This window comes from Anolis sagrei, chromosome 5 (genome assembly GCF_037176765.1).
Source record: "Anolis sagrei isolate rAnoSag1 chromosome 5, rAnoSag1.mat, whole genome shotgun sequence".
Taxonomy (NCBI): Eukaryota; Metazoa; Chordata; class Lepidosauria; order Squamata; family Dactyloidae; genus Anolis; species Anolis sagrei.
In genome coordinates, this window is record NC_090025.1 from 69,182,262 (window position 1) to 69,199,472 (window position 17,211).

Here is a 17,211-nt window from a genome sequence, read left to right on the forward strand (position 1 = left end):
CAAGTTTGATTTGGGATGAAATTTCAAATTAGGCTGATGTTGTGTGGTACTTTATTTGTTTCTAGGGAACCTTCAATGCTGCTTGCAGACATTTGATAATCTCCATAATTTGCAGGGATTAACACAATCATGGATTGCTCACTACCATATAACTTCTCCCAACCTTCACAACCACTTCTTCCAAAGTACCTGACCCAGCATCTAGAAACTACCATCTATGTTTTTGTGTGCATTCCTGCTGAATCAGTCTCCTGGAAACCACCTGGCAATAGTAAATTGAAGTCCTCAAGAATTAGACAATTGGACAATTTCCCTCTGAGTTATCTGCTTATCTCTACTGCATGCAAAAATTTCCATAATGAATCTCCTATATCACATCCATTTGCTTTTTGCCCATTGCTCATTAGATGACATCCTCTGGATACATCTTTCAGTGGATAAGTGATTTATTGGCTTTGAGCAAAGAATAGATCTGATTTAACTGAGCTCATTAATCACTATGGCTTTCTGACCAAGATGGTGTTTGAGATTACAACACAGAGATATAACCCAGACTGCAGTTAGGTGAAAACCTATTTCTTGTTACAGTGTATACTACTATTTCTAGAACCTTTGGCCTAATGTATACTTCTAACAGAATGAGAAGAGTTGAATGTGTTCTCCCTTCAAATTCATAAGATCCCTTGCATGCATGAGTTCATACATTAGCTCTGAGAGTGTACTTCAATTTCACCTGGATTCATGGAATACAACAACAGTATTTATTATGATCTATATACCATAATAGACCCATCAGTAAATGAACAGTCATTTTAAATTTTCCCATCTCAGGAGAAGTTCATTTTGCAAGATACATATACATGGTTTCAATTAATACCACAGTTAGAGGTTAGTTGCTTCCTCAGCCTTGTTGCCACTGTGAGCAATTTTGTCACTATAAGAGTCACCCTATGGCACTTGTTCTCTAAAAGATATCTAACAACCCTCTGCAGAGGATGGCTGGACATGTGGGACAGGATTGGATTCATGGGATACAGATCAATGAAGGCTCCCTGGGATATAACATTTTCTGAGGGCAATCAACAGGGAGGCCCCTTCTACAGTGTCCTTTATCCCAGAGTCTGACCCCAGATTATCTGCTTTGAACTAGATTATATGAGTCTCCACTGTCTGATAATCTGGGATAAGAAGATAATCTGGGATAAGATCCTGGGATATAGGGCCAGTGTGGAATGGGCCAGAGTGATACCTAAAGGGAAAAGAAAGTATTAGAAGAAGTAGATGTAAGACTTTATCACACAAACCCACAATTCCACTATACTCATTGATAGCAGATCTATACTGCATTGAGCAGCACCATAGGTATTGCACCTCTTTTAATTAGCACAATTGCATCAATTCATTTGTGGTCCAATTATTGTACTTCCACATAACCTCATAGCTCTGTCTTCCCACCATTCTACTGTGTTTTTTCCTATTCATTATTATTTGTACTTTTAGCACAATAGTTCAATCTGCATTAAGAAAAACAACAAATACAAATAGTAAATACCAAAATAAAAGGAAATCATCCATCTTGGGAATAGTGATGAGGAGGGTACAAGAGGGGGAGGGGAAGACAATCCCATCCTCTGATGTCACCTTACTCTGGCATGCTGTCGCAGAAGCAAAAAGATGAATTGCACCAAGGTAGATAATGGGAACCTAGCTATTCACTGATTTTATCCCATTATAGGTAGGAATGGGAGATTTATAAGGATAGGGGGAAAGACAAACTATTAGTGGGATGCACATGGTTTAGGCAATAGGGACAGTCGGCAAAACTGATAGTTCAACTTATGCCATCAACTTCATTTTCTCAGTCACTAAGGTGTGACATGATTTCTTTGTATAGTTTGTGAATAGTTTGAATTCAACTATGAATGCCAGGTTTGGCCCACATGCTTCACTGTGCACTGCAATTTCTAAAATGTATGCTTTTGGAGTTGTTGTTTTTTGTTTAAGTATTTCCTTTCATCTGTGCAGCTGATTGCAAAAATGATACTTTTTCCAAATTGCTACAATTATGGGTCAGCACATTTTTTGTATAAATGCCACGTTCCCCAGCAACGCATATGTTCAGCAATGCAAAGTAACTAGCCAGCAGTTATGCATGATTATCCTAAACAATGATATGGTTTGAACACTGAAATTAGAAATGCCTAATATAAAATATGATTATTATTTTCTACATGGGAATAAATTGAATTAGGATGGGTAAAGGCTGTATTGATCTGGAGCTAATCTCCCTTCAGTTATGATATCAGCTGTCCTCGATGGGTTTCCAAGGAATGTGATTTGGAGAAACTAACAGCCAGAGTATCCCTGTACAAAACAACCAAGCAGTGAGCTAGTCTCCTGGCAGATGCAAATGTGTTGACATATTAATGCCAGGACCAAGCACAAGGCAGCAGCAGATGTCTGCACAGCATAGAGTAGTGTGATGCAACAACCATTTTTAATGCTCCTAAATCTTACTATGGAAACTTGATGAAAATACATAATCCAATCAAACTTCAAAGTTTGGAAGTGGAGCAGTGCATTGTAAGGCACTGGCGTATGGGAAAGTACAGTTAAACACCAGATAAAGTTCTTACTGTTTAAAAGAGCATTAAAGTTCTATAGGGATCAGGCACCAGGCAGCAAATTTAAAGTTAAGTGTGGTGCTTCCTCTTTAGAAGGTCTGACAGATGTCAAAACATGAAACCACTAAATGTGTTAGTATTATTGGCAAACTGTTTTTAAGCTTGAGAAAAGATCTGCATAAGTAATGTATTTCACAACTCAGATTTTAAAGAAGGAAGGAAATTTAGTTGTAATCCATCATATTTCGAGATTTTAAGTGAAAAGAGAAAATGTTCATATCTTCCATCATCCAATCTATATATCAGGTTCTCTAATTACATAGGAACAGGCACTGGGAACAGGCACTAACTGACCAATGATTACACTTGTATTTACTTACATTGAGCTTCTTAAAGGTTTCTGATTTAATCGCTGTGGGTTGTCCCTTTGAATTAAAACTGGATCATAACTATTTCAGACTACCATTATAACGTCTGAGGTCAGTTGATCCCCTAGTGCCAGTTTTGTGTGGATGAATCTCTCTTAACTTAGCTAGACTAAATTGGATGACAGACATTGTGCTGTCGCACGCTGGGCCTGTGCATCAGACTGTAGACAGGACATAAATTCTGTGTGCCCAACGGGACGCCGGGGCTGCCTCAGATTAAAGGCCCTTGGACCTCCCCAAAACAAAGTCTTTAGATTGCTTAAAGGTTCAACAAAGTTCTTTATTTATGAAAACAACAGGTATTTCAAGGTTTTCTTAAAAGTCTATAGGCTCTTGCAATCTTGTTCACTGGGAACAGGCACTATCTTCTTAACTGTAATTAACTAATGGGGAAATCCTTAACTTCTAATCTGGCCAGTCTGTACTTGCCTCTGTTGGCGTGGAACCCTTGCACCCGGTACCAACTGCATCTGGCTTCCGCGAGCGACCCTTACCAAGCAGAGCTTTGTAGACTTCCAGGGAAAAAGGAGTTCAGGTTTCGGTGATGGCTGGCTGAAGTCCCTCAGCAAAGGAGTTGTAAGGCTGTATGATCCTCGGCCAAGCTGTGGGCTGTATAACCCCGGCCAAGCTGTACGCTGTATAAACTTGGCCAAGCTGTAGGCTGTATATCTCCCCGGCCAAGCCGTAGAAGACGAAGCTTTCTACAGGAGCTCTTGGTTTCATGTCCTGTATGGAAAGCTGCTCTGTGTGGACTGAACCCAAAAAGGCTCCTATCCCCTCCAAATACCCAAAAGGGAGCGGAACCAGGGAACCTAACTATAATTGACAGGTGGCTTGCCCTATGATTGCAGCCAAAAGAAGCCACCTATCTGCAGAGTCCCTGAAACTTAGGACTGCAACAAACATTCAATGCAAAGCAAACAAAACAGGAGCTCCTGGTACAGCTGTACCAGCACAGACATCCATTCTCTAACTGGAACCAAACTCAAAACCTTACCAGCCTGATCAAAACATACACACTGCAAAGTTATTTCCTTGCCAGAAGGAGCTAGCAGAGCAGGGCTTTGTGGATTTGGATTGATTATTTCTGTATTCAACAATTTATGAATCATTTTTCTATCCAAAGCAATGCACAACTTCAAAAATGGTCTCATAACAAACAATCAAATTGGAAACCACTACCAAACGTCTTTAACCAGAAGGCACAATAAACCTATCAAAGGTAAATATAATAAAAACAATCTTCATGCCTGCTTCAAACTAAGCCAATCTTAAGTGTTCCATAATTAGGATTGCACCTTAAAGCAGATCTTCAATAGTATATAATTGGGATTATTGTCACAGAAAAATCCTGTCCCATGACTCTCATGTCCAGTTGATCTTTGTGTTGGGAAATATTGCAGGAATTCTTAAAAAGTTGGACGTGGTATATTTTATAGGTAACAATAAATATTTAGAATTGGGGCAGCAAGAACAAAAAAGATACATTGAGAACCAATGTGGTTTTCATAAGACCAATGTTATATGCTCTGCAAATCACACTACAAAACAATGTGGCTGCCACATGATGCAATAGCTGCAATTTCTATAAATTCATATTCACAAATATTCATGAGCACATCGCACACAGAGGAGTAATGTATGTGGCAGGGAATTGGACCTTTGTACTGACCCAATGATAAAAGCCACTTAATGTTCTAGGGATAATGTTTAAGGCAGAAACATCAGAAATAGAAACTGGAGAACATCTAATGGAATCCATAGAAGAAATGACATGTTTTAAGATGCTAAAGGTTACCAATTTTATTAGTTTATTACATGGACATATTTTGATATATGTGTATTTTTATGTCTTCTTCATGAGACTATTTTGAATCTAATTTTAGGAATTTATAATTGTGGAACATTTGTTGGATAAATGAAAACCTTGTCTAAGAAATAGCTCATTCTCACAAATGAGCTCATCACACAAGAACATGGATTCACTTTAAATCCAGTTTCTGCTTCTTGCAGAATTCTGGTGCTTGTAGTTTATGGGAGGGGCCTTTAAATTGGTCAGCCAGAGTAGTTTGAGGGCAGGTTCAATGATAAATGTAATCACCTTCCTGGACTCAAACCAGACTTGTTAATCTAATCAGCCACACAGCAAAACTGGTCCTTCCCAACTGGATCCAATTCCAAACTAATCTAAGTGGTCAGTGCAGATGTGCCAAATGGTAAAATATTTCCTTGCCATCGGTTTCAAAGGAAAGGTAGAGCTGGTTCCTATCAAATAATTAAATTATATGATCCAGTGTCTGAATTTTGTGTTACCTTTCCCAGTGGATTTAAACATTGAGCATCTTTTAGTAAAAGAGTCTAGTAATAGCCCCCCTTTAAAAATATTCACCTAAATTAGATGTCTCCAAGTTGCATAGGTAATTCCCTTTTAGATTTCTAATGATTTTAAATGTGAGTTATAGAAGCGGTTAACTTTATTTTATAGTTCTTTATAGTTCTAGTAATTTTGATATAAGTCATAGAATCATAGAGTTGGAAGAGACCTCATAGGCCATTTACTCCAACCCCTGCCAAGAAGCAGGAAAATTGCATTCAAAGCACCCCCGACAGATGGCCATCCAGCGTCTGTTTAAAAGCCTCCAAAGAAGGAGCCTCCTCCACACTCTGGGGCAGAGAGTTCCACTGCTGAACAGCTCTCACAGTCAGGAAGTTCTTCTTAATGTTCACATGGAATCTTCTTTCTTGTAGTTTGAAGCCATTGTTCCATTGCATCCTAGTCTCAAGGGCAGCAGAAAACAAGCTTGTTCCCTCCTCCCTATGACTTCCTCTCACATAATTATACATGGCTATCATGTCTCCTTGCATCTAACAAAACTGTAGAACAAAGAATAAATGACATTTTCAAAACTGTTAAAAAACAAGAAACAGAATCCTCAATTTCTTAAAATAAAATGACTCCTCCAGCTCTAATTTGAAGACAATCCCAAATTCTATATAAGGACGAGATCCACGGTTGCATACATCTGTTTACCCAAAAAGGGGCTGCTGGAGTTTCTCCAGGCCCTTGAATTGATTTCTAGAAGCGCTTAAATTATCTGTAAGGTATTTGAAAACAATTTGCAACTCAGCATAAGGTGATGACTTTCTCATATTCACTTTATTATTTGGTTGTTGTGCCACAATGAGCTTAATTAATGATGTTTATTCTTATCACTGATATATGGACAGAAGAAAAAACATTTGAAAAATGTTGAATGGACAAGATTTGGAAGGTTTCATCAATGTGAATAGGCTTCTGATGACCTGGGTCATGATGCAATTTCCAGAGAATAAGACAATGTCCATTCAAGTGAATAAAGAATGATTTTTAATGTGTTCTTTGCTCCCCATTGCACTTCTACAATCATGTCAGTTCAACCTGGGTTACACTAACTCACAAAATGTCTTGTTAAGTTTTCTGGAGTTGGTAAAAAAATAAACAATTATAAAGGTAGCCTATCTGATTTGGCTCTACTAAAGGACAGTTTGCTGAATCTATTTGTAAAAGCAAATGAAGCTCATACAAAAGTTTGTTTTGTTTTTCAACGTATAACTCATTTATTTATTGCAGATTTGATTTTGTGTACTATTTTTTTTAAAAAAATCCAGACATGAAACAATATAATTATAGTAGAATTCTTTTCCTTGAGTTGTAGGTAACAGCTCCTCCATCGGATATTTCCAAAGTACCTAAAAAGACTCAGGGCCCTTCCACACAGCCATATAACCCAGAATATGAAGGCAGACAATCCCACAATATCTGCTTTGAACTGGGTTATCTAAGTCCATACTGCCATATATATGTATGTATGTGTAGAGAAATGTTTATTATAGAGTGTTTAATGTACTGTGTTTAAACTGCATTTATGTATTACATTTATTGCCATGGCCTAGCTGTGAGGGATAGGTTGCCATGGTGACAAGACAAGGCAGAAGAGGAGGTGGGCGGAGCTTAAGGAGGAAAAGGTTTGAAAGTGGCAGTTAAGCTTGAGTCCGGTGATTGAGACCCGGGGAAGAGGAGAGCCAGTTAGGGCTCTGTTGTGAAGCTGTGAGAATTCAGTAGTTCCTAGAATTTGTGAATATTTCTTCAGCAAGAGAGCTGAAGGTGTTACCTTGTTAGATTGCTTAGGTTAAAAGAATCTAACAGAGGGGGTTTTCAGGATTGCCAGTAAGGAAAGACTGGTGATCAGTGGTTTGTTCCGAGTATAGGGCAAACAGTGTGGACATTCACAATAGGGAACTCTGAAGTAGTATAAGCACTTGACTAAAGAAGAAGTTTGTAGAATTGTAACATCAGAAGCATGTATCTCAAACCAGCCATTTTGTAACATCAAGCCTTGTGCCAAGTTCAAATTCTCAAAACTGCAACAATTACGTTCTGTTAACAATAAAACTTGTTCTCTTTGTATTTCAAACCTGCCTCCTCCATTGCTTGTATGCTTGGTGCATTCCACACTACCAAAGTCACCTCACAACACAACTAAAGATAAACAGAGACATAAACCAGCGTCTCTAAACATATCGGTGGCAGCTTAATTGATATTTAAAAGAAGGTTCCTCACAGAATATTGGTGGCATTAAAGAAGATTAATACTTCCTCACATAATTTTGGTGGCATCTAGTGGGATTAGCGCTTCTTTACATAATTTTTGGTGGCAGACGACGGGATTCGAGTAACAACTAATCGAGTGCCTTAAGTTTAATTTTAAAATAAGTTGTGAGGTAAAAGTTGTTGATAACATGGCTACCAGGCGGCAGAGAAAGCTGGCTGAGGAAAGAGAGGGAGACCAAGGGGAAAGCTCGAGCTCTGAGTCAGAGACAGAGGCAGTGCCTATGTCAGAAATGGCTTTTAAGTACAAGTTAGAGATGAACCGACTGGAGATGGAGGCAAAACAAAGAGAGAGAGAACTAGAGATGGAGGAAAAACAAAGAGAGAGAGAACAGGAGTTAGAATTAAAGAGAATGGAGTTTGAGCTAGAAAAACAAAGATTGACTTTGTCTCAAACATCCAGTGAGGTCCAGGAAGGGAGATCTGGGGTGGATACCCCAGATTTGACAAAGAAATTCCCAAAATTTACCAAAGGAGATGACCCAGAGAAATTCCTTATATCTTTTGAGAGATGTTGTCGAGATTTTGGGTTGGCTAAAGACAAATGGATGATATACCTAAGGCCTCAGATAAATGAGAAGCTTTTACAGGTTTATGGACAGATGCCGGAGGAGTCTTGTAGAGACTATGATCTGTTTAAGAAACAGGTTCAACAGGAATATAGATTGACTCCTGAATATTATAGATTTAAGTTCAGGACGTTGAAGAAAGATAAAACACAAAGTTTTGCTCAGGTGGCCTCTAGATTGTCTCAACTGTTCGATAGTTGGATAAAGACGTCTGAGGTAGAAGATTATCAACAGCTGAGGGAACTTTTGAAATTGGAACAATTTTTCCAATTAGTTCCTTATGAAATTCGTTGGGTGATTCAAGATCGCAAGCCATCCACGATTGTAGAGGCAGCGGGTATGGCGGATCAAATAACAACCTTGAAAGAAGGATTTAAAAGGGAAGATCTGCCAGGGGACAAAAGAACAAACAGGCAGCCATTTTATCCACAACAAACGCGCCCACAGCAAGAAAGGGACTCTGGCATAGAAAACACCCCCTATAGGAGGCAGAGTGTAATAAGACCAACTGCTCCTGAGGTAAAACGACGGTGCTTTCAATGTGGAGAATGGAATCATTTAAAATATCAATGTCCCCTGTTAAAGAAGGAGAAAACAACCCTCTTTATAAATAAAATGAAAGAAACACCAAAGGCAGAACTGGTTACTGTTGCAAAGGAGAGTTCAAGCTCAGAGCCTCAAGAGAAACAATGTCTGTTTATCCTGTCAGGCAGCCCATCTAAGGACTACTTAGAAACCATTTCTATTGATCACAAAGACAGGAAAGGACTCAGAGATACAGGTTCCGAAGTATGCATAGCGCACCCTGAAATAATACCTCAGAAATTTCAACAGCCAACCTCTGAAATAAAATTAAAAGGTTTAGGTCCCGTGATCCCAACACCCGTGGTGACTTTGCCAATAGAATATAAAGGATGGAAGGGTATGTGGGATTTTGCAGTCAGTCCTGACATACCATATCAATGTTTAATTGGAAATGATTTGGCTGAGGAGATTAAATTCTGTAAGATGGCGTGTGGGGAGAAAGAATGTAACAATGAAAGCCCTGAACAGAAAGCCCTGTGTTTTGCCATACAACAAGATGGGGACGAGAGTCCAGAAACCAGCGCTACAGTGGCTGAGCTTGTTAAGAAGACGGGAGGAGTTGAGGAGATTCGGCAGGAACAGAGAGCCGATGGATCTCTGAAGCCTCTATTTGCTTTAGCTCAAAACCCCACAGTGTTGACAGAAGAACAGCCCTCCGAGTTTATACTGAAGAATGGTGTCTTATATAGAGAATCCAAAAGTGTAAACTCGACAGAAAGATCAGTGACATGTAGTCAAATTGTAGTGCCTCAAGGTTTTAGAGAACAGCTGATGAGGGTGGCACACGAAAACCCTCAAGGTGGACATTTGGGCATAAGAAAAACCACGAGAAGGATCACTAAAAACTTTTATTGGCCTGGCATGTTCCAGAGGATCAAAGAGTTTTGCCAGTCTTGTGACATCTGCCAGAGATTGAGCACTGGAAGGGATAAAGTTAAAGCTCCTATGATCCCTATGCCAATAATTGGAGAACCATTTTACAGAGTAGGCATTGACATTGTAGGTCCTCTCTGTAAACCAAGCAGACGTGGTTACCGTTACATTTTAACCATGATTGACTACGCCACAAGATATCCAGAGGCTGTAGCTCTGACTAACATCGAAACAACTACAATTGCAAATGCCCTGCTGTCCATTTGGGGAAGAACTGGATATCCCAGAGAACTGGTCTCGGATTTGGGAACACAGTTTACTTCCAAGCTTATGTCGAAGTTGCTGGAGTTATGTGGAATTAGACACCTGACTTCCACAGCATATCATCCGCAGACAAATGGACTGGTTGAGAATATGAACAAGACTTTAGTCAAAATGATAAAGTCTTACAGTCAGGAAAGGCCATATGACTGGGACGTCAAGTTACAACAACTGCTGTTCGCCTATAGGACCGTCCCTCATGACAGCACCGGCTACAGTCCATTTGAATTGCTGTATGGAAGGAAAGCTCGTGGTCCGTTAGATTTGTTAAGAGAATATTGGGAAGAAAGTCCGGCGAAGGATCCTGTTCCAGTGACAGAATATTTAAGAGATCTTCAAGCAACAATGCAGCTGGCTAGAGACATTGCTCAAGAACATTTGCTTGCGGTTCAGCAGAAACAGAAAGACTATTATGACTCTACTGCTAAACCAAAGGTCTTCGACATCGGAGATGAAGTTTTATTTTTATCTCCCAACAAAGCCAACAAGCTTCAATTGGATTGGTCTGGACCATGGAAGGTCATCAGAAGACACAACCACATAAACTATGATATTTTTGATGAACAATCCAATGTAGAGAGAAGAGTCCATGTAAATATGTTGAAGCCTTATGTTGTAAGATCTGCAAATGTATGTTTTGTTGTTTCAGAAGAGGAATCCGGTCCCTTTTCTTTTTGGGAGGGTGATCGTGAACAGTACAGGAATTTAGATCGGGTAGATGTGAATGTAGAATTGTCCCTACCTCAGAAAAGAGAGGTTGTAGAGGTTTTAAATAAATATAGGGACATATTTTCGGACTTGCCAGGAAAGGTCCAGCATCGAATAAACACCGGTGATGCTACTCCTATTGTATCTCCACCCTACAGGGTTACGGGGAGAATTAATGAATGTATTGAAAAAGAAATTAGGGAAATGTTGGACCTAGGGATTATTGCTCCATCGGTTAGTTCTTGGGCTTCACCTATAGTTTTAGTGCAGAAGCCTAACAAAACAATTAGGTTTTGTGTAGACTATAGGAGGTTAAATAAAGTGACCCAGACGGACACCTATCCTATGCCACGTTTAGACGATCTACTGGAAAGGATGGGGAAGGCCAACTTTATTAGTAGCATCGATTTGACCAAGGGGTTTTGGCAAGTGCCCATGGCACCACAAGACCGTCACAAGACCGCTTTCCGGACCCAAAATCGATTATTTGAATTTTATGTCCTCCCTTTTGGCCTAAAAAATAGCCCGGCCACATTTCAAAGATTAGTGGACAGTGTTTTGAGTGGACTGGGGTCATTCTGTGTAGCCTATATTGATGATATAGGGATTTTTAGTAATTCATGGAGAGATCACCTTAATCATTTAGATCTAGTGCTAAACAGGTTGAGGGAAGCAGGGTTAACCGTTAAAGCTTCCAAGTGTAGGATAGGATATAAAGTTACCAAATATTTAGGACATTTAGTGGAAGGAGGTCATATTCGACCTGATCCTACTAAAGTGGCAGTTATACACCAGTGGCCAGTGCCCAAAACGAAAAAACAGGTTAGGGCATTCCTTGGATTGGCGGGTTACTATCGAAAATTTATCCCATCCTTTAGTAATCTGGCAGCCCCTCTTTCGGATCTTACTAAAAAGAAGAACCCGAACCAGGTAATTTGGACTCCAAATTGTCAGACTGCCATGGATCAATTGAAGAAATCCATTACTTCAGATTCTGTCCTAATGGCACCAGATTTTGACAAGCCCTTTATTTTGACGTGTGATGCTTCAGATACTGGGCTTGGAGCTGTCCTAAGCCAATTGGATGTAGAAGGAGAAGACAGACCCCTATTGTTCTTAAGTAAAAAATGGCATTCTAATGAGTATAGTATGTCAACAATTGAGAAAGAATGCTATGCCATTATCTGGTCAGTCAAGAAACTGAAACCGTATTTGTGGGGTAGGAAGTTTACTTTGCAAACAGACCATGCTCCCTTACGATGGCTAGATAATGTGAAAGGTACCAATAACAAATTGTTAAGATGGAGTTTGGGTTTACAAGATTTCATATTTGACATAAAACATGTTTCAGGTAAACAAAATGTAGTTGCGGACGCCTTATCAAGGATTCCATAGGTTAAAGGTTTGTATATATGTATAATTGAAATGTATTTAACCCTAATATGTTTCCCTTTCAGAATTGATGTATATGTATATTTATTGTTAAATGTTATGTAGGATTATTTTTGCTATTCTAGGATTAAGAAATGTGCAAAAATATTTTTCGGGGGGGGGAAGGTGTAGAGAAATGTTTATTATAGAGTGTTTAATGTACTGTGTTTAAACTGCATTTATGTATTACATTTATTGCCATGGCCTAGCTGTGAGGGATAGGTTGCCATGGTGACAAGACAAGGCAGAAGAGGAGGTGGGCGGAGCTTAAGGAGGAAAAGGTTTGAAAGTGGCAGTTAAGCTTGAGTCCGGTGATTGAGACCCGGGGAAGAGGAGAGCCAGTTAGGGCTCTGTTGTGAAGCTGTGAGAATTCAGTAGTTCTTAGAATTTGTGAATATTTCTTCAGCAAGAGAGCTGAAGGTGTTACCTTGTTAGATTGCTTAGGTTAAAAGAATCTAACAGAGGGGGTTTTCAGGATTGCCAGTAAGGAAAGACTGGTGATCAGTGGTTTGTTCAGAGTATAGGGCAAACAGTGTGGACATTCACAATAGGGAACTCTGAAGTAGTATAAGCACTTGACTAAAGAAGAAGTTTGTAGAATTGTAACATCAGAAGCATGTATCTCAAACCAGCCATTTTGTAACATCAAGCCTTGTGCCAAGTTCAAATTCTCAAAACTGCAACAATTACGTTCTGTTAACAATAAAACTTGTTCTCTTTGTATTTCAAACCTGCCTCCTCCATTGCTTGTATGCTTGGTGCATTCCACACTACCAAAGTCACCTCACAACACAACTAAAGATAAACAGAGACATAAACCAGCGTCTCTAAACATATCGGTGGCAGCTTAATTGATATTTAAAAGAAGGTTCCTCACAGAATATTGGTGGCATTAAAGAAGATTAATACTTCCTCACATAATTTTGGTGGCATCTAGTGGGATTAGCGCTTCTTGCATTATATTTATTAGGCCTGGGTAACAACAGAAAAATTTGTTTCTAAAATCGATTCGTTTTTTGGGTCTTTTTGCATTTCGATATTTAAAAGAATTCCGAAATTTTCCTTTTAAAAAGTTTGATATTTACGAAATTTCGTTAATATTAACGAATCAATTCGTTAAAATGGCGGACGCGGTTGCGCAACGTGAAAATAATAGTTTTAAATAATAGTTTTAACCTCGGAGAAGGAAAGAGGGGGGAAAGAGAGAGAGAGGAGGGGTGAGATCTCTATTCTGGTTTGACAATGCTTCTCAATAATAATAATAATAATAATAATAACAACAACAAACCACTTTCTGCCTTCGTGCTTGTAAGGCACAGTCAAAGCACTACTGAAAGATGGCCATCCATTCTTAATAATAATAATAATAATAATAATAATAATAATAATAATAAAAAATATAAATATAATAAATATAATAGTTTTAACCTGGAGAAGGAAAGAGGGGGAAAAGAGAGAGAGAGGAGGGGTGAGATCTCTATTCTGGTTTGACAATGCTTCTCAATAATAATAATAATAATAATAACAATAACAAACCACTTTCTGCCTTCGTGCTCGTAAGGCACAGTCAAAGCACTACTGAAAGATGGCCATCCATTCTTAATAATAATAATAATAATAATAATAATAATAATAATAATAATTATAATAAATATAATAGTTTTAACCTGGAGAAGGAAAGAGGTTAGGCAGGCAACAGGCAGGTCTCTGAGTGCTGCACTGCTGTGTCTCTTTGCCCAATGCACGCAGGCCAGAGTGAGGAACGAGGTGAGGTGACGACAGGAGGAGAGGAGAATTTGATCCACTTAAGCAGAGGCCAGGGACCCGGAAGTGGGGTAAATGCCGACCACTTGCAACCAGGGAGAGGGGAGGGAAACAACTATAAAACTTGCACCAGACATACGGAAATAATAACGAAACAATTACAAAACAATTACGAAATAGCTTTAAAAATTTGTTTCGTTTTTTAGTTGCTCCTGAATGGTTTGTTATCGCTTCATTATCAAGAAAAATAACGAATTATTAACGAATTACGAAATTAACGAACGAAACCGCCCAGCCCTAATATGTATATATTCCAGTTCAAAGCAGATAATGTGAGATTTTATTCAGCTGTGTGGTAGGGCCCTCGGAAAAACAAAATAGTGTTTTTGCAAAAACATTCTTTGCTCATTATCTTTTGTTAAAAGTCGTGCATCTAATCAAACAATCAAGCAGAATCCTTACTCAACACATTATCCAATTCTGTAAACAGAAAGTGTGGCACTTCTTTCCATGGGATAGATTCAGAGGTTAAGAAATAGGAGGAAGATCAGAGAAAGGACACGTAGGATCAGATGGAAAGGATGAAGAAACTTTAACTGTAATTATTATTCCACTGAGACTTCCCAACTTTATTGAAATTCCAATTATGCATAGAGCAGTTTACCTCTTTGTCCTGTTTCTCAGCAGAGTTGGCTGGTTTAAAATTTGGTTTAAATCAAATATCTTTTTAAAGAAAATATCATTTTAAGCATTAAAACATGGTTTGATATTGCTTTCTAATACATAAAATAATGATCCTTACTATTTATATAAGAAGGATTCAATTTTTTTCATTTAATATTAATGCAAAACAAACTCGTAACAGGTTTAAACAACAAACCAACAATGATTTAAAACAACTGTTTTGTTTTTGTTGTTTCAAACCCAGGAGAGAAAGAAACTATTAAAGATGGACTTTTCTTACAATCAGTACAATGCATAATAGTACTAACTTACTGTAAATATTGTAATGCTGCTAAAAAGTCCTTCAATATTTCCAAAATATAATCAATAATGAATTGTTGAAGGCTTTCATGGCTGGAATCACTGGGTTGTTGTAGGTTTTTGGGGATGTATGGCCATATTCTAGAAGCATTCTCTCCTGACATTTAGCCTGCATCTGTGGCAAGCATCCTCAGAGGTTGCTGAGGGTGTTTGCCACAGATGCAGGGGAAATGTCAGGAGAGAATGCTTCTAGAACAGTGGTTCTCAACCTTCCTAATGCCATGACTCCTTAATATGCTTCCTCATGTTATGGTGACCCCCAACCATAAAATTAGTTTCGTTGCTACTTCATAACTCATTTTGCTGCTGTTATGAATAGTAACAGATTGGGGGAGAGTATTGATTTTGTCCTGTGGGAGTTGTAGTTGATGGGATTTATAATTCACCTACAATCAAAGAGCATTCTGAACTCCACCAACGATGGAACTGAATCAAACTTGGCACACAGAATTCCCATGACCGACAGAAAATACTTGAGTTTTGGGCATTGTAGTTTACCTACATCCAGAGACAACTGTAGACTCAGACAATGATGGATCTGGACCAAACTTGGCACGAATACTCAGTATGTCCAAATGTAAACACTAGTAGAGTTTGGGGAAAATAGACCTTGACATTTGGGAGTTGTAGTTGCTGGGATTTATAGTTCACCTACAATCAAAGCGCATTCGAACCCTACAAAGGATTGAATTGGGCCAAACTTCCCACACAGAACCTCCATGACCAATAGAAAATACTGTGTTTTCTGGTGGTCTTTGGTGACCCCTCTGACACCCCCTCGCGACCCCTCCAGGGGTCCCGACCCCTAGGTTGAGAAACACTGTTCTAGAACATGACCATATAGCCCGAAAAACCTGCAACAACCCAATCAATAATGAGTTTCTGTAAATATCAACATTTATTTAGGTTTAATTAATTTCCCAATCTGTCGATCAATGAAAGGTCAAATAATTAATTAAAATAAACACACTGAATAAAAAAATTGAGAAACACACCCATGAAATAATTCAAAATACATCTATAAAAAATTCAAAATAACTGAAGAAATGTAATCCAGACTGAAGGATGTATTTTTTTTTCTTTGAAATCACAAGAGAGTAGAGATCTATTGATAATATTTTGGGGAAAGGATTTCATTAAAATTGTGTCTAATCTGCAACCAATATTTGCCAACTCAGTGTTTTTTATTATCATTTATATAGTAGTGATTTGGAGTCTGTTGAGGAGATTCATTTTGATTAGTCATTTTTTAGCCTGATTAAGAGACTGAAAACAAATTTAGGATAGTACCTCTTGACTAATCAGTCTGATTATTCAGTAGGCCCCCCTTTATTATGGAAGCACCTTTCCCAGTGGCTGAATATTTATGAGGCTTCCTCTTGAATCACAAGTAAAGTAGCTTGCACTTTTTCAAGAAATGTCCTGAAACCTGGGTGTTTTCTGTATTTTAGAGGTTCGGTTATCTGATAAGTTGACAGCAATTTTCACCTTTTACTTCAACTTAATATCTATATTAAAGTTTAAATGTTTTGTATAAGGAGTTTGTAAGATTGGTCTTTTCAACAGACTATCTGTATCCGATTATTTATTTAAAGTGCATTACCACCTCAAATTTTAATAAACTTGTGAAAGGGAAATGGCATTCCATGTATAGGTATGTGGGACACCAATGTGCTTCATGTCTGCACCTCAACCATGTATTTGGTAGTGGTGCAGAAGCTGGGCATTTGAAGGCATATAAGCATAAAAGTGGGTGAGATTAAAGGTTCTCAGGCCCCTTCTGCACTTCCATACAATCCAGTTTTTGAGTCCAGATTATCTGCTTTGAACTGGATTATATGGCAGTGTAGACATATAAATCCAGTTCAAAGCAGATAATCTGGATTCAGAAACTGGCAGAGTACATCCAGCCTCAATCACATGAAGTACTGTAGCCATACCAGTGACCATTCTTCACATTACTACATGAATCAGCAGTATGTCAAACAGGTTTGTGAATAAATGGTAAGTGGATACAGATCCATTGTATATAAGGAGAGGAATTTGAATTCTTGGCACAGAATGTTTTGAAAGCAAGTCCAAATATTCTGTTCAGCTTCTTGCTTCCATAACTCTCCCCTCAAGCCCCTTCTACACAGCTGTATAAAATCCACATTATCTCCTTTGAATTGGATTATATGGCAGTGTAGACTCAGATAATCCAGTTCAACGCAGAT